The sequence below is a fragment of the Acinonyx jubatus genome, chromosome X (assembly GCF_027475565.1).
Source record: "Acinonyx jubatus isolate Ajub_Pintada_27869175 chromosome X, VMU_Ajub_asm_v1.0, whole genome shotgun sequence".
Classification (NCBI taxonomy): Eukaryota; Metazoa; Chordata; class Mammalia; order Carnivora; family Felidae; genus Acinonyx; species Acinonyx jubatus.
In genome coordinates this window covers 15,540,229-15,557,039 of record NC_069389.1, presented here as the reverse complement: position 1 = coordinate 15,557,039, position 16,811 = coordinate 15,540,229, and the positions used below count along the sequence as shown (strand labels likewise).

General features: G+C 43.4%; 1 protein-coding gene across 9 annotated transcripts in view; it reads left to right on the top strand.

Moving 5' to 3' along the window:
* Positions 1–16,811, top strand: part of SH3KBP1 (SH3 domain containing kinase binding protein 1) — a 331,711-nt gene that overhangs the window by 244,574 nt on the left and 70,326 nt on the right. The gene's annotated exons all lie outside the window — the stretch shown is intronic.

Below are 16,811 nucleotides of genomic sequence, written 5' to 3'. Positions count from 1 at the left end.
GCCTTTTTCCTCTTGATCAGGCTATGCCCAATATATCCAGGTGAATGAATGAACTTGAAAATCCAATAGATTCTGTTTGTCTTGGAGCCAGCTGCAGTTTTGCATGGCCCTGCAGAAAACTCCATCCCAGAAGGCCTAACCCAGAAGGCGGCCTGCTTGGCTGGAGAGCCCACCCTCCGCAGCAGCCCCAGCTGCAAAGCTGTGTCATGCCTCTCAGGCAGAAAACGCTTAGAGAATGTTTGCTGTTCACATCAAAGACAGGTAGCATGCCTGAGAGAATTTTGCTTGTCTTGTTTGGGCTAAGAAGGTTGTATGATTTCATTACCATTACAGGCAGAGCCCTGTAAACATACAGAGACCTGTAAAATCTGTGTGAATTGATGCAGCTTAACAGGGCCTGAACCGTGTACTATTTATGCTCTCATGCAATGGTACTCACCCAGTAGGTTGTTGAAAGATGTATTATTTAAATGATTCCTAGAATATACAGCCTTTTGTCTGAGATAATAGGGTTCTCATGATGGTTGAGTGCAGCGAAAAGCTGAGCCATGTTTCAGATGTGTTGGGTGCTTCATTCTTGGTTCCGGGTGAGTAGCAGGGAATGTGTGGTGCTGTTGGTACAAGCATGACTTGGGGGTCCTAATGGCTGCCTGCGCTCATGCAGGGCTAGAATGCTATTGGCAGGGTGCAGAGTGCAGGGAAAGGTGAGAGAGAGCAGGGGTTAGGGTGGGGGAGCTAGGCCCTGGGTCTTGCTCCTGTGGCCATTACTGAGAGGGAGGGGCTCCCAGTGTCGCCGGCCCACCCCCTGCCGCCCCCATGTGTGTCCATAAAGTGATGGGTACGATTTACCTTTTATCGTCCAGGACGGTTACCTTTAAGAAATGGCTGTAGAAGTTGTGTGTTTTAAGAGCCGGAACCAAAGATACCAGGGCACTAATGACCCCAGAGGCTAAGCAGCTCACCAAAGATCAAAGTATTGTAGGGAGAGAGCTGGCCTCTTCCATACGACAGTGGAATGGAAGACAGTGCTAAGACTGCTTTTCTGGAATAGTAGACGATCCCCAGCTCTACTGATGGGCCAGGAATGTGCTCATTGCTTTATCTGTAAACTGTTCTCCCTGCATTTGTTTTAGCGTGTCTCTGTAAGTGTTTTACATGGCAGGAGGGTAAAACACTGCCCTTCTTGCTCTTTCTGCCAAGGAGGCGGAAGCGGCTCTCTTTCCTTACCACCCTTCCCCTCGTCCTCAAGTGGTGCCTCCTTCGGCCTGTGTCTGCATGGTGCGTTTCCTATTTTGAACAATACCCTTAATCAAATCCTTGGAATAAAGAAGTTGTTAAATGGGCGTAAAGCACAGTACAGATACTTCGCTAATTAGCACAGATCCTTGGTTTTCATCCTACAGGGAAAGGGATAGATTACTTTCCCCTGTGACTATAAAGCAAACGGAGAGTCAAATAACCCATTCTTTGCAAAGCAGGGGTGCATGTTACTGTTTTTTTCTTTTTCTTTGGAGGGGGAAGCCTCTTTTTAACTGAGAACCAGATGTATCAATAATATTTAATAAGGTTTGGAGAAAAGGAAAAAACTACCATGGATGGTCTCTTATCTGAATACATCTGTTTCTACCTCAATATATTATATTCCCGTCCTTGTCATTTGATTACATATGATGAGAACACATTCATCTTGATGGTTTTGTTCCTACCAGCTCGAGATCCAGTGTGATAAGAAGAATTGAATTTTTCTAAAGAGCTTAGTCAGAGAGGGACCCTCTCCTGGTTCCGTCCTCCATCCGCACGGCAGGGAGAGGGGCGTGGGCGGATGTGGAAGGCTGCTGTCGGGAGTGTCCGGGAGCTGTACCGCACTTCCTCACTTTCCTATCCTCATGCCTGTAGAGGCAGTTTAGAGACTGAAGCAGCTTATAGATGCTTGTAAAACGTGACCTTGTTATCCTTGCCATACACTCGGTCCCTTGACCTGGCTTATACCCTGCTCCTGCTCCTCAGGCCCGGGGTGCTGTGTCATTCTGACACTTCCTCCCCCTCGCTCGGCCCTGCCCCCACTCTCGAGCCCAGCAGCACCGGAGCCCGGGGATTCTGCCTTCCTGTGTTCCTGCCACTTCCTGTCCGTGGGGCAGCCAGGCCCACGCTGGAGTCCACACCTCTCCGGGCCGGCTGAGCAGAGAGCCTCATCTCCTCCCTCTCCCAGCACCCTCCACAGCACCTGCTCTGGAGGAGAACCCTGGGGTGGCCACCCCAGGCCCCTCTGTTTATCATCCTGTAATGGTGCTTTGCTCATGTGACCCCTTTGCTCCAATGAAAGTCTTGAGCAACTTTCTTCACCTTCGTTGTCAAATCCAGCTTGATTCTCCTTGCACTCATTTGCCCAGGCGCTCTGGTCTTAATCTGGCTTTTTGGCCTTGGGCCACATCACCGTTCTACAACAAGCTCTCCTGAGATGGCCCTGCCTTACTCATGTACCCTCCCTAACCTGACCCAGACCATGTTCCTGCCCCCCGGGATGCCCTCTGCCTACCCACTTAGCTGCTTTTTCAATAGCTAATAATATAGCCAGTCTTAACTCATGCTGTGTCATGTACCTACCTGGGCCCATTTTTCACTTGTAACTTAAAAATGTCCCCTGTGTATTATCAATTTTGTTTTTATTATTTTTTCAAATTACTTTTTTTAATGTCTACTTATTTATTTTTGAGAGAGAGGGAGAGAGAGAAAAAGAGGGAGGGAAGCAGGGAGGGGGCACAAGCAGCGGAGGGGCAGAGAGAGAGGGAGACATAGATTCTGAAGCAGGCGCCAGGCTCCAAGCTGTCAGCACAGAGCCCGATGTGGGGCTCGAACCCAAACCGTGAGATCATTTATGACCTGAGCCGAAGTTGGACACTTAACCGACTGAACCACCCAGGTGCCCCCTGCTTTTATTATTGTTTTTTATGGTCCGCGAAATCAGGTCTCTTGATATCCTGTCCTTGTGCAGATTTTGACTTTTATTCCCATGAAGTATCTGCCAGCCTTGACCTAGCGTTCCAGTTGTTTGGAAGTATGTTAAAATGACAAGTGCCATGTAGATTACCAGCTCTGAGAAACCAGGGTTTGAATTCCAGCAATGCCATTCATGGCTGTATGTCTTTGGGCGTGTCACTTAATCCCTCTGAGCCTCAGTTTCCTCAGCCAGAAAGCGGACCTCACAGGGCTGCCGCGAGGATTTGCTAAGGTGCTGTGTATACATGATTTGTTGCTTCACCTTTGGTTGCTCTTTCTCTGACCTCGGACGTGGGGAAGAAGGGCTCTCGTGATTGGGCCCAGTTTGCTGCTGGAAGAGGAACACCTTGATATGAGGTGGGTAGCAGTGGTGGAAAATCTGCCCGAAAATAGCTCAGAATTCACAATGGGTGAGATTTCAGCAAGAATTTTGAGAAAAAAAAATACGTCCTAAGTATTTTGCTTGCTGAAAAGTGAGGAAAATGGATTCCGTGTCTGTCAAACCCTGCTGACATTACAGAAAACTCTTAATTTTCCTCTGAGTTAAAGGATCACCTAGAAATTTGTTTAGATCAGTATGTGCCATGGACATTATAAAGAGAAGAGCTTCACTATGATTTGTTTAATGTGTATTTTGATATGCTTCCTTATTGTATGTATGAGTTGAGAGGAAAGACCTGAATTGCTGTTCTCTAAATTCAACTGCTTTTGCTGTTAGAGGTTCTCAGTGTACCCCAAATTCCACCGGTGTTTTTCTTTGAGAGTTGTCTAAGGTGGTTTCCTTTTGCCCTGCTTTTCTGTGCTGTGGCAGGAGTCACAGGGCGGGCGTTGCCCTCATTTTTAGCCCTCGATTGTCATTTTGTGTAGCTTTCTAGAAAATGAGTCAGACACCCTTAGTGGGTGCCTGTGAGCCCTCCATGATTCCTGAAATAATATGCAAAGACCTGAACTATTTGTGTGTGTCCCTGGAAACTAGGCAACCCAAATGGTTTGTTTTTTAGTTTATTTATAAAGAATTCTTACGGATTTAGGAACATTTCCACTTGCACAGAACACACCTGTGTTTAGCTTTTATTTCCAGTCACTCAAAAATAGCTCCTTCATCTGTGTTCCTGCCGCCCCCATCCCTGCCTTCGTGATTTGTGCTCAGAGCATGGTTGAAAGGGTTCAGAAGCCTCTGGGTCTGGTTTCCAACCAGGGAGCTCCTTGGAGAAAGGCTGACAGCAGCCTGGTACAGGCGAGGCCAGGCTTCAGCAGTGATGGTGGCCGCCATCAAAATGGCGCTCCTCGCCCTGGCCGCTGTCACATGGGGGAGAGGGAGCCCGATTGTGGAGAGGGCCGATGTTCCCGCCCTTGGCCTTCCTTGCCCACTGTCTCCTGGCCTCGGCCCCCCTAACTTGGAAGGAAGGGCTTCCCATGTGATCCCTTTGTAAATAAGGAACTCTATGTATTTCTTATTAAAAAGCTCCCCTGAGTGACCATGCCTTTGACCCCCTAATAAAGCAGACACAACCGCCTCCCCACCACCGCCGTTTCTTCATAGGCATAAGCCTATTTGATAACGTGAAGGTGAACATTAAGGAAGATAATATTACTGATAAAAATCATGTGGCAATGGAGATGGAGGGAAGGGGAGAAGCAATGTAAACCAGTATTGACATACGGGAAAAGAAACTGATAGATGCACCCTAAAGAAAGAGAGAAGCCAAAAGATTAGATAAAGGTAGAAATATACAGTAGCTACTACAGAAAAAAATACAGGGGGAGTTTCACCTTCTCCTCAGAGTATGTCAGACCAGGGACCCTTCAATATTTGGAACTTGACCTGCTGTGAAGGCGGAGTTAGGACTGAATACTAACTAACCCGGCCTCCTTCATCTCTACCTTCCTCCTTTCTAGACAGCTCTTGAACACCTAACTTAATAACAGGCCAATTTACACGCGCCAGCATGGTTTCCCAGTGTAGGATGCTTCCGGGTGGCTGGCACCAAGAGCCCAGGGCCCCTTGTCGCCATTCCTTTCCCTCATGGCAGTCCTGGAAGTTAGGTGGGACCGCGGGTGTCCTGTGCACGTTGCAAAGGAGGAACCGAGGCCCAGAGCGTGGAGGTGGCCCTCCCAAGGGTCCCCATGTGGCAGAGCCAGGGCACGGTTGTGCTGCCTGAGCTGTCCGTGGGGCTGTCGGACGCTTGTGGAAGGCGGGGTTGTCACTTCCAGTGGTGACTTGTCTTTTCACCGAGTCACACTCTGTTTCTGGCTATCTAGGGCAAGTGCCTATCAAATTTTCTTTCTAACTTAATGAAATCATCATTATTTAATCAGGAAAGTGATATTACCATGCCATTGCCCCACCCACTTGCATTTTGGTGCCCATGTTTGTGATCGCTTAGGTTCAGAACCATCCATGCCTTTATGATTCCATTGTCACCTCTCCGGAAATGAAAGATAATCAGTGCAGAGGAAATGATGACCTCGGCTCAGGGCTAATGTTGTTCTTTTTGTGCCTGAAGCCCTCTTCTCCCCCATCCTCCTTCTGCTTTCTGCCCATGTCCAGCATATTTTACCTTCCTCTTTTCTTCTGGGCCTGGGTACTACTTAGTTTTCTGCTTGCTTTTAGTATGAAAAAAGAGAGAGAGAAAGAGCGAGAGAGAGAGGGAGAGGGGGAGAGAGAGACAGAGAAAGGGAAAGACAGGAGTCTTGAGCTTCGTAAGTCATTCTGTGATTATAAGTTCTTTTGTTTGTTCTAATGTGTATTTTCCCTTCCTGCTTCCTCTGATTAATTCATTAATTGAAACATTTATTCACGAGAAGAATGTTTTCACACTTCCTTGCTTCCGGCCCCACAGGAAGTAAGGATGTTTCCTCAAAGAGAAGTGGCTGTAGGAATCTCAAGAAGGGTTCTCAGCTTGGCTTAAGAAAGTCCATCAGCTAAATAGATTGCTGGCCTTGACCCTTTCTCTCTGCACTGCCGAAGCTTTTAGCAGAGCTAAACGCTAGGATTAAATGTGGTTTAAAGGGTGAGGAGTAAATTAGCACATGTCACCCTGAAAATGATGACACGCTGACAGACCCATTAGAAGGACATGCTTTATGAGTGAACGAAGAAGTTAAGCACAGGTCTGGGACCATCTGGGTTTACACACATTTGAAGAATGTCAGTGTTCAGCAAATAAGTAATTTATGTCATGGGATGTGTTTTGTTGTTGTTGTTGTTTTTTGGGTTTTTTTTTTGTTTTTTTGTTTGTTTGTTTGTTTGTTTGTTTTTGCAGTATGGCCTGTCTTGTTAGACTGCATATGTCCTTACTAGCAGCAGAAGTCACAATATATCGCCTCCTCAGACCATTAGAAATCCCAAGGAATACATTCGGTTGACTGCTGTTTTGCTTCCTCTGTAATGTAACCAGGACATGGGGACCATTGAGAAGAATCCTGATACCATAAGTGCGTTTGATCAAAACTCTTCCTCCCTGAGCTTGTTTATTATCATAAACACAGCGTTAAATTAGATGAGACTGGCGAACATAGAACTTGAGGTGGTAGAAAATCTCTCTTTAGTTTACCAGTAGATAGTCAACACAATAATAACACCCCAAAATTTTGCTGGCCATGATTGCAGATTTTCCATAGATGAGTTCTTCGCAGTTGATGAGAATCTCCAGCCGTGTATGCGTCCACAAGTTATGTGAAACTGTTAAAAGGGACCCTAGTGTTCGGCGTCATGATCATCTCTGTCCAGAGAGCTGTGCTTCAGTGGCAGGGCCTTAGTAATCTGTGCCACACCATCTTGGGATACTTTTCTCCTACAACACCCAGAAAAACCTGCAGGTGTCTTAAGGAATTAGAGAAACTCTTTCTATTTCTAACCTTTCTGTTGGCATTACCCTGACAAGGCTTTTGTGAGAATCAGAGGAGATGTGGCTGAAAAGGCTTTAGAAATCTAAAAGTTGAATTATAGTTACGTCTCTGATAAGTTATTATGGGAAGAAGAAAAACAAATTCCCAGTGACTGGAAGTTTCCTTCATATATTGAACTGTCCTGAAATTTAGTTCAGTACTTTCCCTGAAATTCCCCTTTATTATTTCTTTTTTGACTTTTCTTAGGATAAAAGTAATTTATTCTAGTTGTATAGCCTCTGTCTTATTAAAGTATCTCAAAGATCTTTGCATTCACATTTGCATTTTATTAAAATGGGCTTTTCTGAGATGGAAAGTGGCATGGGATGCACTTTTAAATACTTTAAAATCATGTAAATACTTTCTCTTGAGGAAAAATGAGAAAAAAAACAGATAAATAGATAAATACAAAGAAAAGTCAAAATCACCTGTGACCTCACCACCTTCGGATACCTCTCAGTATTTGAGCGATGTCCTTCCAGATGTTCTACACAGAGACACACACACATTATAGTTCAAAATAAAAATAAGATCGTATCATACACACTATTTTGTAAGCCTCTTTTAAAAAAATATATCATGCCTGTCTTTGGCAGCATGGCTGAATGGTTCCTTAGCATCCTAATATATGAAGTGCCACAGTTCTCTTTTATATTTAGCTTGTTTCTGGGTTTTCCTTATTTTAGACCGTGTTGCGTGCAGTCATCACTCTGTAAATTCTTGTGCACGTAATTAGTGCTGCCACTTTCTACTACTTGTGTAACCTTGGGAAGGTTGTGCGATCTGTGTGCCTCAGTTTTCACATCTGTGAAATGGGGGTGATGACAGTACCCACCTCCTGGTGTCGCAAAGATGAACTGAGTTCAAGTAGGTAAAGCACTTAGAATGCCTCACTTAGAGGAAGTGATCTATCAGTGTTAACTGTTGTTATTATTTCCTGATGATAACTCGCTAAATGTAATGCTGCCTCAGTTCCTTTTAAAGCTATTTAAGTGATGTTATGAAAGATTGTGCCAATTAGTCTCCCCACAGGAGTGTGTGAGAATATGTTTTCCTATCCTTGTCATCCCTGGATATTATCATTCTTTTTAATCTCTGCTAATCTGATCGGAGTGTGCATTTTTTAAAATGATTACTCAAGTTGAAAATTTTATGTGTCATTTTCGAATTTATTTTTATGAAAACACCTTACACACATGACATTAACCTGTCATCTTTCACATTTACAAGTGTTTTTTCTTCGTTTATGACTCCTGGGGCTATTTAAGAAAAACATCATTAAAAATAAATATCTTTTGGACTTAAATTTTTTCCACTTTATGGTTAACTATATAGTGCAGTACAATTCATCCTTTTAAGAACAATTTTACTTAAGGCCTTTATATTTTTGTCCTAGTTGGAAAGAGTAGCTGGCTATTAAATGCCTTCCTTTTCTGCCTTCCTCAGGGCTTTCAGAGGTTCTATTTAAAGTTTCTCTCCTTACAAGCATTTTTTTTTTACAGTGGCATTCAGAGAGGCCCTGAGGTTCTGCATGGATGGATATATATATATATATATATATATATATATATATATATATATATATCCTCATATTCTAGATCAGAGCTTGGCCAACTTTTTCTGTAAAGGGCCAGAGAGTAAATATTTTAGGCTTTATGGTCTCTGTCGCAACTATGCAAAAGCGGTCAGAGAACTAAATGAATGGGCGTGGCTGAGTTCCAATAAAACTTTATTTTTGGACACTCAGATTTGAATTTTGTGTAATTTTCACATTCCTTGAAATGTTCTTCTTTTGGTTTTTTTAAACCATTTAAAAATGTTTCGACTGTTCTTAGTGGAATGAACAGAAATAGGTAGCAGGCCAGATTTGGCCCATGGGCTATAGTTTGCTGCCCCCTGAGATAGAATGTCTAGAAACAGACCCCCAAAATACAGCCAATTAATTTTCAGCAAAGGAGCAAGGAAACTTTGAGAAAGAAAGGATGATCTTTTTCAGAAATGGTATTGGCACAATTGGTAATCCATAAGCAAAACAAAACCAAAAATACCCTGACCTAGACCTAATACATACATTAACTCAAAATGGACCGTAGATCTACATGTAAAACAAAAAGCAGAAAATGTTGTTTATGAAAACATAGGAGAAAGAGTTGTTAGACACGACACCAAAAGCACAGCCCGTGAAAGAAAACACTGCCAAATTGGACTTTGGCAAAATTAAAAACCTTGGCTCTGCAAAGATACCCTTAAGAGAATGTTGGTTGGTCTTTTGTTCTTACAAGACCATCGGAGCCCCAATATTTAGTAAATAACTTCCTGATAAGTGATTGCATGAATTTCAAGGACCTTGGTTTTGTTCTCGGTCTTCCCGAGAATATCCTTTGTAACACAAGACCATAAATCTCCCGTATCGGAGCTTTTCCCCCAAGGTGGCAAACAGATGTAGCCCCACTCTACCTAGCAGGCAGGCCTGGACTCAGCTGAGCAGCCCGAGGGCCTGGATTCGACTGGGAATTGTGTTTTTCACTCCCTGCCCAAGGTCTGTAAGCTAAATTTGCTGCGTGTAGAGAAAAACATCACCAAACGAATTTTTATGCCAAGGAATAAGTTTTCCTAATAGAAAAACTGAAATGTAGATTTGTCTGGTGAAGAATAGAAATAGAAGGTAGGAATTTATGAATTTACCAATAGCTGCTGCAGCTGGCTTGGCCGATCTTGACGTTCATAATGATCATGGCTCTGTCTTTCACCTCATATTCCTTCCTGGTCCTTATCTGTAAAATGAAGGCACACCCAACCCTCATCCCTAACAGCTTTCTTTGTTTCTCTTGGAGGTGGTGCAGGAGCTCAGAAAATCTCTTAAAGCCTAATGAAAGATGCTTTATAAATGCCACTCTTTGTCAAAGAAGCAAAATGATTTTTATTATATCTGCTCCCCTTCTAATGGAAGAAAAGCATGTGTTGGGATGCAGAATATACGGTTTTCTAAACACAAATGCACATGAGAGCTCAGCTGTAGGATGCACATCCTTGAGAGGTAAACGTATTCTTAGCCACGTGCTTCGGATGAACCGAAGGTCCCATTAGAAACTGTTTTCACAATTGAGCCTTAAGTGGTCATCTCAATGTAAATGACTTAACAAGTAGAAAAGGGGAAATTTCTATGAAAAAAATACTGATGTATAACTTTGCATACTTGATTATGTTTAAATGGACCAAAGAAATGTAAAAGTGCTTCCTTAATGAGTTGTGTTTTGTGTGTAATTGTTCATGTGCCTTCATATGTTAATGGTTCCTATGGCGCATAAAGCCCGATCATGAGTACACAGGAAAGGTCCTCTCTTGCAAATATCTCCTTTTCACATGATGACTGTTTTTTTAAATAGATTTATGGGGGTAGAGGGTCTTTCACTCTGATATTAGAAAAAAGACTAAAAGCCTAAATATTTCCTGAAACTTGAGATTATATAACCTAAAAATAAAATAATGAAATCAGTAAGCTATTCCTGTGTATTTGTTGTGGGCAAGCTATACGGCCGTACCCCAGGGCTCCAGGACTTGCGCAGTATGAATGGTGATCCTGGAGCTGGACTGTTAGGGAATTATCTGTTGGGTGCTGTTCTCTGAAGAGGCTCCAGATAGAAGCATCTTTTTCTAAACGGGAAACAGGCTGTGAGTTACCAGGCCTGTGGGGCTTCTGCTCTGGCTCGTCTCCTATTAAAATCCCTTCGGGCTTTCCTCCTGCCTGCCTGCCTGCCTGCCTGCCTCTCATAATGTCTGTGGAAGTTCTGTTCTCTTTCTGGGGACTGAGATTTGATTTCAGCTTTTTGCGCAGTTCTTGCTGACATCCAGATTCAAGGGTTACTTCTGTAGCATTTCCTAACCCATGTGCTATGAGTGGGTTATAGGAGTATTGGGTAGTGATCCCCTCAGCTCTCCAGGTGGATGGAAAGGGCCTTAGGTAGCCGGGACCCCCTTCTGGGTTGTTGGCCTTTAACATTTGGCCTCCAGCAGTATGCCATCAAAATATTATCATTTTATATGCGTGCCATTATCTGGAAAAGGTTGGGTGGTACTGACCTACTGCCTATATTTCACTTTTGCATGTAATGATGTTTAACACCGACTCTACTTTTCCTTAGGGAATATTCCACCTTCCTGTTAGAGAAAGGTGTCTATGACTAGCAGAGGAGACTCCAGGGTAATTAAAAACTCTTGTATGTCTTTTCATTTCAGAAATTCTTTCTCTAGGACTTCTTTTGGGAATTAGACCTTGAAATAGCTCAGACTTTTAAAGATAGACCTTAAAGTTCTATTAAATCTAGAATCAAATAAATTCTAATTAAAGAAACAGCCTTTTTAAGTGAGTATACAGCTTCTGGTTGTAGCCATGATGGAATCAAAGGTGTCAGCCTTACCCTCCTGCCATAGACAGCGTTAAAATTGGACAAAATACATGAACCCACTGTTTTTAGGCATTGGGTAATACAAAGCATGGAGATGTAACCCTTGAGAGAAGTGTTCCACATCAACCCCGGGGGCGCTTTCTAAATTGCAGCATAGGGCACTGGAGCCCCAACAGAAAGCAGAGGACTCATCAGATAGAGGAAACAGAGATTATAATTCAGGCCTGCCCAGGTGACTGGACTTTTCAGGGCAGGCAATTGCAGAGGAGTGAGCTGTGCAAAGAAAGAGCTCCAGAAGGTTTTGCCAAATGCTAAAGTGTGCATCACTAGGCCAAGACCCCACCAGGCCCGGAAGAAAATCAGCACGGGGGAGTGGGTGGGCTGTGAGCTGAGTGAACATCCCAGAAGTCACCAGTGATGAGACATGTTAGAATTCTGGCCAAGCAGGGTAGAAAAACTGTGCTGAACATACCTGGCATCTAATTGAGAACCCAGAAGAGGCAGCCACAGGAACAGCCCTCCCTAACCCACCCTAAGAAAGCCTAAAACCAAGCTTTGATGGATCAAGCTGATCTGCACGTAACTTGCACACCGTAACAAAAACTCAACACAGTTACAAGGAAGGCCTCAAAACCCAGTCTCAACGACGTAGTTTGCACAGTTGTTGAGAGCATACAGTCACAAATTACTGTACATATGAAGAAGCAAGAAAATGTGAGGTACGATGTGGGTGGCTTACAGAAGACATGGGACATTTCTGAGTAGTTTTCAGGCGTCTACACATGCTTCGATTCATATTGGCATGGCCAAGTGGAGGCTTGGTTACTGCTCTTTGTGTGTTCCTCATTCGATTTTTTATTACCAGTTATATATTATGTGAAATGGAAGAATCAGAAGTTAGTATTGCAAAGCCTATAAGTTATTGCCCAATAAAAAGTCAGGATTTTTTACAAGTTAGATGAACTCTTTGAGGTCATGAGTTCCCAGTGTCGCAAAACAGTGAATGACTCCCTAAGCCTTGACGATCCTAGGATGTTGGCTTTTGTAATGGGACATTTTCCTTTTTTTTTTCTTTAATTCTTTTATCGGTGTTTTATAGTTTTCATACTACAGGTCTTTTAACTCCTTGGTTATGTTTATTCCAAAGTATTATATTATTTTTGGTGTAACTGTGAGTGGGATTGCTTTTCTTAATTTCTCTTCGCTGGGGCGCCTGGGTGGCTCAGTCGGGTAGGTGTCCAATTCTTGATTTCGGCTCAGGTCATGATCTCACGGTTGGTGGGATCAAGCCCTGCATCAGGCTCCACACTGATGGCACAGAGCCTGCTTGGGATCGTTTTTCTCCGTCTGTCTCTCTCTGCCCCTCCGCTGCTCATGCATGTACACAGATGCACATGTACACATGCCCCCCCCATAAACATTTTAAAAATTCTCTTTCTGTTACTTCATTGTTAGTGTAACAAAATGCAAAAGATTTCTGTGTATTAATTTTGTATCCTGTGACTTTACTGAATTCATTTATCACCTCTCATAGTTTCTTGGTGGAATCTTTAGGATTTTCTATATATAGTATCATGTCATATGTAAATAGTGAAATTTTACAGCTTCCTTACCAATTTGGTTGCCTTTTTTTTCTTTTTGTTGTCTGGTTGCTGTGGCTAGAACTTCCAGTACTGTGTTGAATTATAGTGGTGAGAGTGGACATTCTTGTTTTGGTCCTGCCTTTAGGGGAAAGGCTTTCAGTTCCTCCCCCATTGAGGATGATGTTAACTGTGGGGTTTTCATATAAGGTCTTTAGTATGTTGAAGTATATTCCCTCTAGACCTACTCTCTAAAACTTGAGAGTTTTTATTATGAGTGGATGTTGTACTTTGTGAAATGCTTTTTCTGTGTCTGTTGAGAGGATTGTATAGTTTTTATCCTTTCTCTTGTTAATGTGATGTATCACATTGATTTGTGAATATCAAACCCCTGGGGCAACCCGGGAATAAGTCTCACTTGATTGTGGTGAAGGATTTTTTTTTTTAATGTATTGTTGGATTTCATTTGCTAATATTTTGTTAGGGACTTTTGCATGTGTATTCATCAGAGATATTGGACCTGTAGTTCTCTCTCTCTCTCTCTCTCTCTCTCTCTCTTTTTTTTTTTTTTTTTGTAGTGTCTTTCTCTGGTTTTAGTGTGAGGGTAATGCTGGCCTCATAGAATGAATTTGAAAGGTTTCCTTCCTCCTCTGTTTTTGGGGATAGTTTGAGAAGAATAGGTATTAACTCTTCTCTGAGTGTTAGGTAGAATTCCCCTGTGGAGCCATCTGGTCCTGACTTTTGTTTTGGGAGAATGTTTTGATTACTGATTCCGTTCATTGTTGGTAATCAGTCTGTTGAGATTTTCTATTTCTTCCCGACTCGGTGTTGGAAGGTTTTATGTTTCTAGGAATTTGTCCATTTCCTCTAGGTTGTCCATAGAATTTTTCATAACATTCTCTTATGGTCCTTTGTATTCCTGTGGTGCCAGCTATTATTTCTCTTCCTTCATTTCTGGTTTTATTTATTTGAGTTGTCTCTCTTTTCTTCTTGATGAGTCTGGCTAAAAGTTTATCAGTTCTGTTTATCCTTTTAAAGAACCAGTTCCTGGTTTCATTGACCTGTTCTACTGGGGGTTTTTTTAGTCTGGAATGTGACATTTTCTTGAGTGAGTTTGTCTCTGAGCCTGTCTCCTTGGCTTCTCTCATTAGCTGTGGTCTGCCAGGCATTTCTTCTAACGTTGAGATAGCCTGTAGTTTTCCTTTTTCCCTCTTCCCTCATAAACCATGATGTTGATGAGCCTGCTTTAATAACTGACTTATGGGGATATTGGAAATTGTGAGCAGAAATCCCAGTCATGCGGAATAATTGCATCTCTTGGGGAGGCGTTAACAAGCAGAGGCAAAGCTGAGTGCTCCTGGGCTCTGGCTTCTGTGGATCTGTCTCTCAATAGCCCCCCTGAAGCTCCACATGGAAGACGTTCATTAGTAAATATTAAACAGCGCTTTCTGTACTGCTGGTGGGACGCTGAAAGTGTACAACACTCCCTTTCTCCTGGAGTGGTGTCTCAGTCATCAGAGGAGACCGTGAAAAACAGCCACGCTGGATAACTTCTGGGAAACTGGGACTAGGGCATGTGGGCACAGCTGGCCACCGAGACCAGTGGCTGAGCGTAGTGCTTTTCTTTTTCGCTTGGACCAGCTGGCGAACCCGTTTTCATCATTTCATTTTTTGGTTCGATAGGTCCGTTTGTAAGCTACACGTTCCTGTCTGAAGTCAAACAGGGCACTTACGATGTCTGAGAAAATGTGGCTTATGTTCTGGAGGTATTTTGAAGTTATTTCCACAATTATAAACAAATAATAAATTCAGTAAAGATCAATAGGTAAGCCAGATCACAGAGGTGAAGCTTTCTTGAGTAGCTAATCTATAGCTGCCTCTCCCTGATTCAACTCGACCTCACTTCTGGTGTTTGAAAATTGAGAGAAGTAGATCAGTAGTCTGAGGGAAGGTTGGGCCATCCGTCATTTCATCCATTCAGCCAGCCCTTATTCAGGATTGTTATTTGCCAGGCAATGCTCTAGGTATTTGGTGGATACAAAAGTGTGAAGACAAGATCCTTATTTTCAAGGACCTGACCATTTTTGAGAATCTTACTATTCAAAGTGTGGTGCATCGACCAGCAGGATACGCATCACCCAGGGACCTGTTAGAAATGCTGAATCTCGGACCCGCCCTAGACCTACTGAATCCAAGTTGGCATTTTCACAAGATGCCGAAGTGGATATTACGTGCATTAAAATTTGGCAAGCGTGAGTCCAAATCATTGATGGTCAGCCCGCATATTAAGGACCAAGGAACCTCTAAAAAGTGCTGATTTCCTGGTCCGACCCTCTAGAAATTGGTGTGGGGTGTAGCCCCAGCCCTGGGAATTGTAATAACTCCCCAGGTGATTCTCAGTGTGCAGCCAGCTTTGAGAAACTGTGAACTATTAGGTTACTTTGCGTTGTTGACAAAAGGGAGTCCAGGATGAGGTTTTGGCTCCATCTTTTCACCAATTTACAATTCAACCAAAAGACAAGTTTGTCTTTTCTAAACATCTGTGGCGCGGAGACTAGAGGCAGACACACCAGAGCGCGCTTGGTGACTCTGCCAAGTTGTACGTCAGGGTGTGGCCGGAAGCTTTCCTGGCGCACTGTCCCTCCAGGTCTTTGGGACCAGTCCATAGAATCACAGTAATGATGACCACCAAGGTCGTGTCGCTCTTCACACCCCATCCAAATTGTCCTGTGTATCAAGAAACCGAGACCCAGAGTTTTGATAACTCGTGGACCACTTAATTCTCAGACAGCCCACATTGCCTGTCTTCCCCCTCTCCCTGCGATATCTCAGACACCCTGAGATAGGGCAGAGCATAGAGGTGGGAGCGCGGCACAACTGAGGCTCTGTTTATTCATTCCTTAAAAGGAAAAACATGGTTTGTAATTTATAAGGAAAAATACCATATTTTACTCTGATATCTGCCTGGTGATGAGGCATAGAGAAACCGTTTTTGAGGACTTGGTCATAGAAGAGTGAGTGTTCTGTGTCAGAAATGTCATTCTTTCCATATCCTCAACTCTTGATCAAGTCCAGGTCTCCTTTCCTCTCCTTTCCTGTGCCACTGGAGCCTATTTCTAATGATCGTTGTTCTGGAAGCTTTCTTTCATCTATGTGCTGATTTTTTACTCTCTCCCGCTGCAAACTCCTGCCTCATTCAGAAGCCGCTCTGTTTTCCTCATCCTTATTGGAATCTTAAAATCTGCTAGGGTGATCATCATCTTGGGTTACATCTTTGGTCCCGGTATGATTATTAATAATGTCCCAGGTTTGAAAAGAAATGACATGGTCACCCTTACATCTTCCAGTATTTTGGCCATACCTCCTCTCTCCTCACTATCTCATTGTCCTGCTTTCACTCGCCTTCTGCCATCCTCCCTGATGATATTCTGGCCTCACAGATCACTGACCCGCTGTCCCTTCATCCTGCTCCTTCCTCTCATGGGTGCCATCTTGCCTCATGCCTCACATCGCTGGTAAGTCGATGTTGGCTGGGAGCCCTCTGGGAGCCAGGCACTGCCTTCACTCTAAGCACCAGTTCTTGAATATTCTCTTCCATGACCCCAGCTTCCCACTCTCCCTCTTCCCTTCCTTCATGTTTGGTGATCCTGCCTTTGACCTTTCTCATTACTTTGGTTCATGCCCTCATTCTCTTTTCAGGCTACCCGGTTTATCTAGGTCCCACTTGTTTTTAAACCTGGCTTAGCACTCCTGCCGGCGTTTCTGCGTCATATTGATTCACTGCGTCTGCCTCTCCCGCTAGCCTCTGAGCTTGGGAGTCCTGTAAGGACATTATGATTTTCTGTTTACCCCTGAATGCCTCTGCTATCCTGCATGTTTTCAGTCCTTAGCAAATAAATTGAATTTGCTGTTCTCTTATACTTCCAGAAGCACAGCC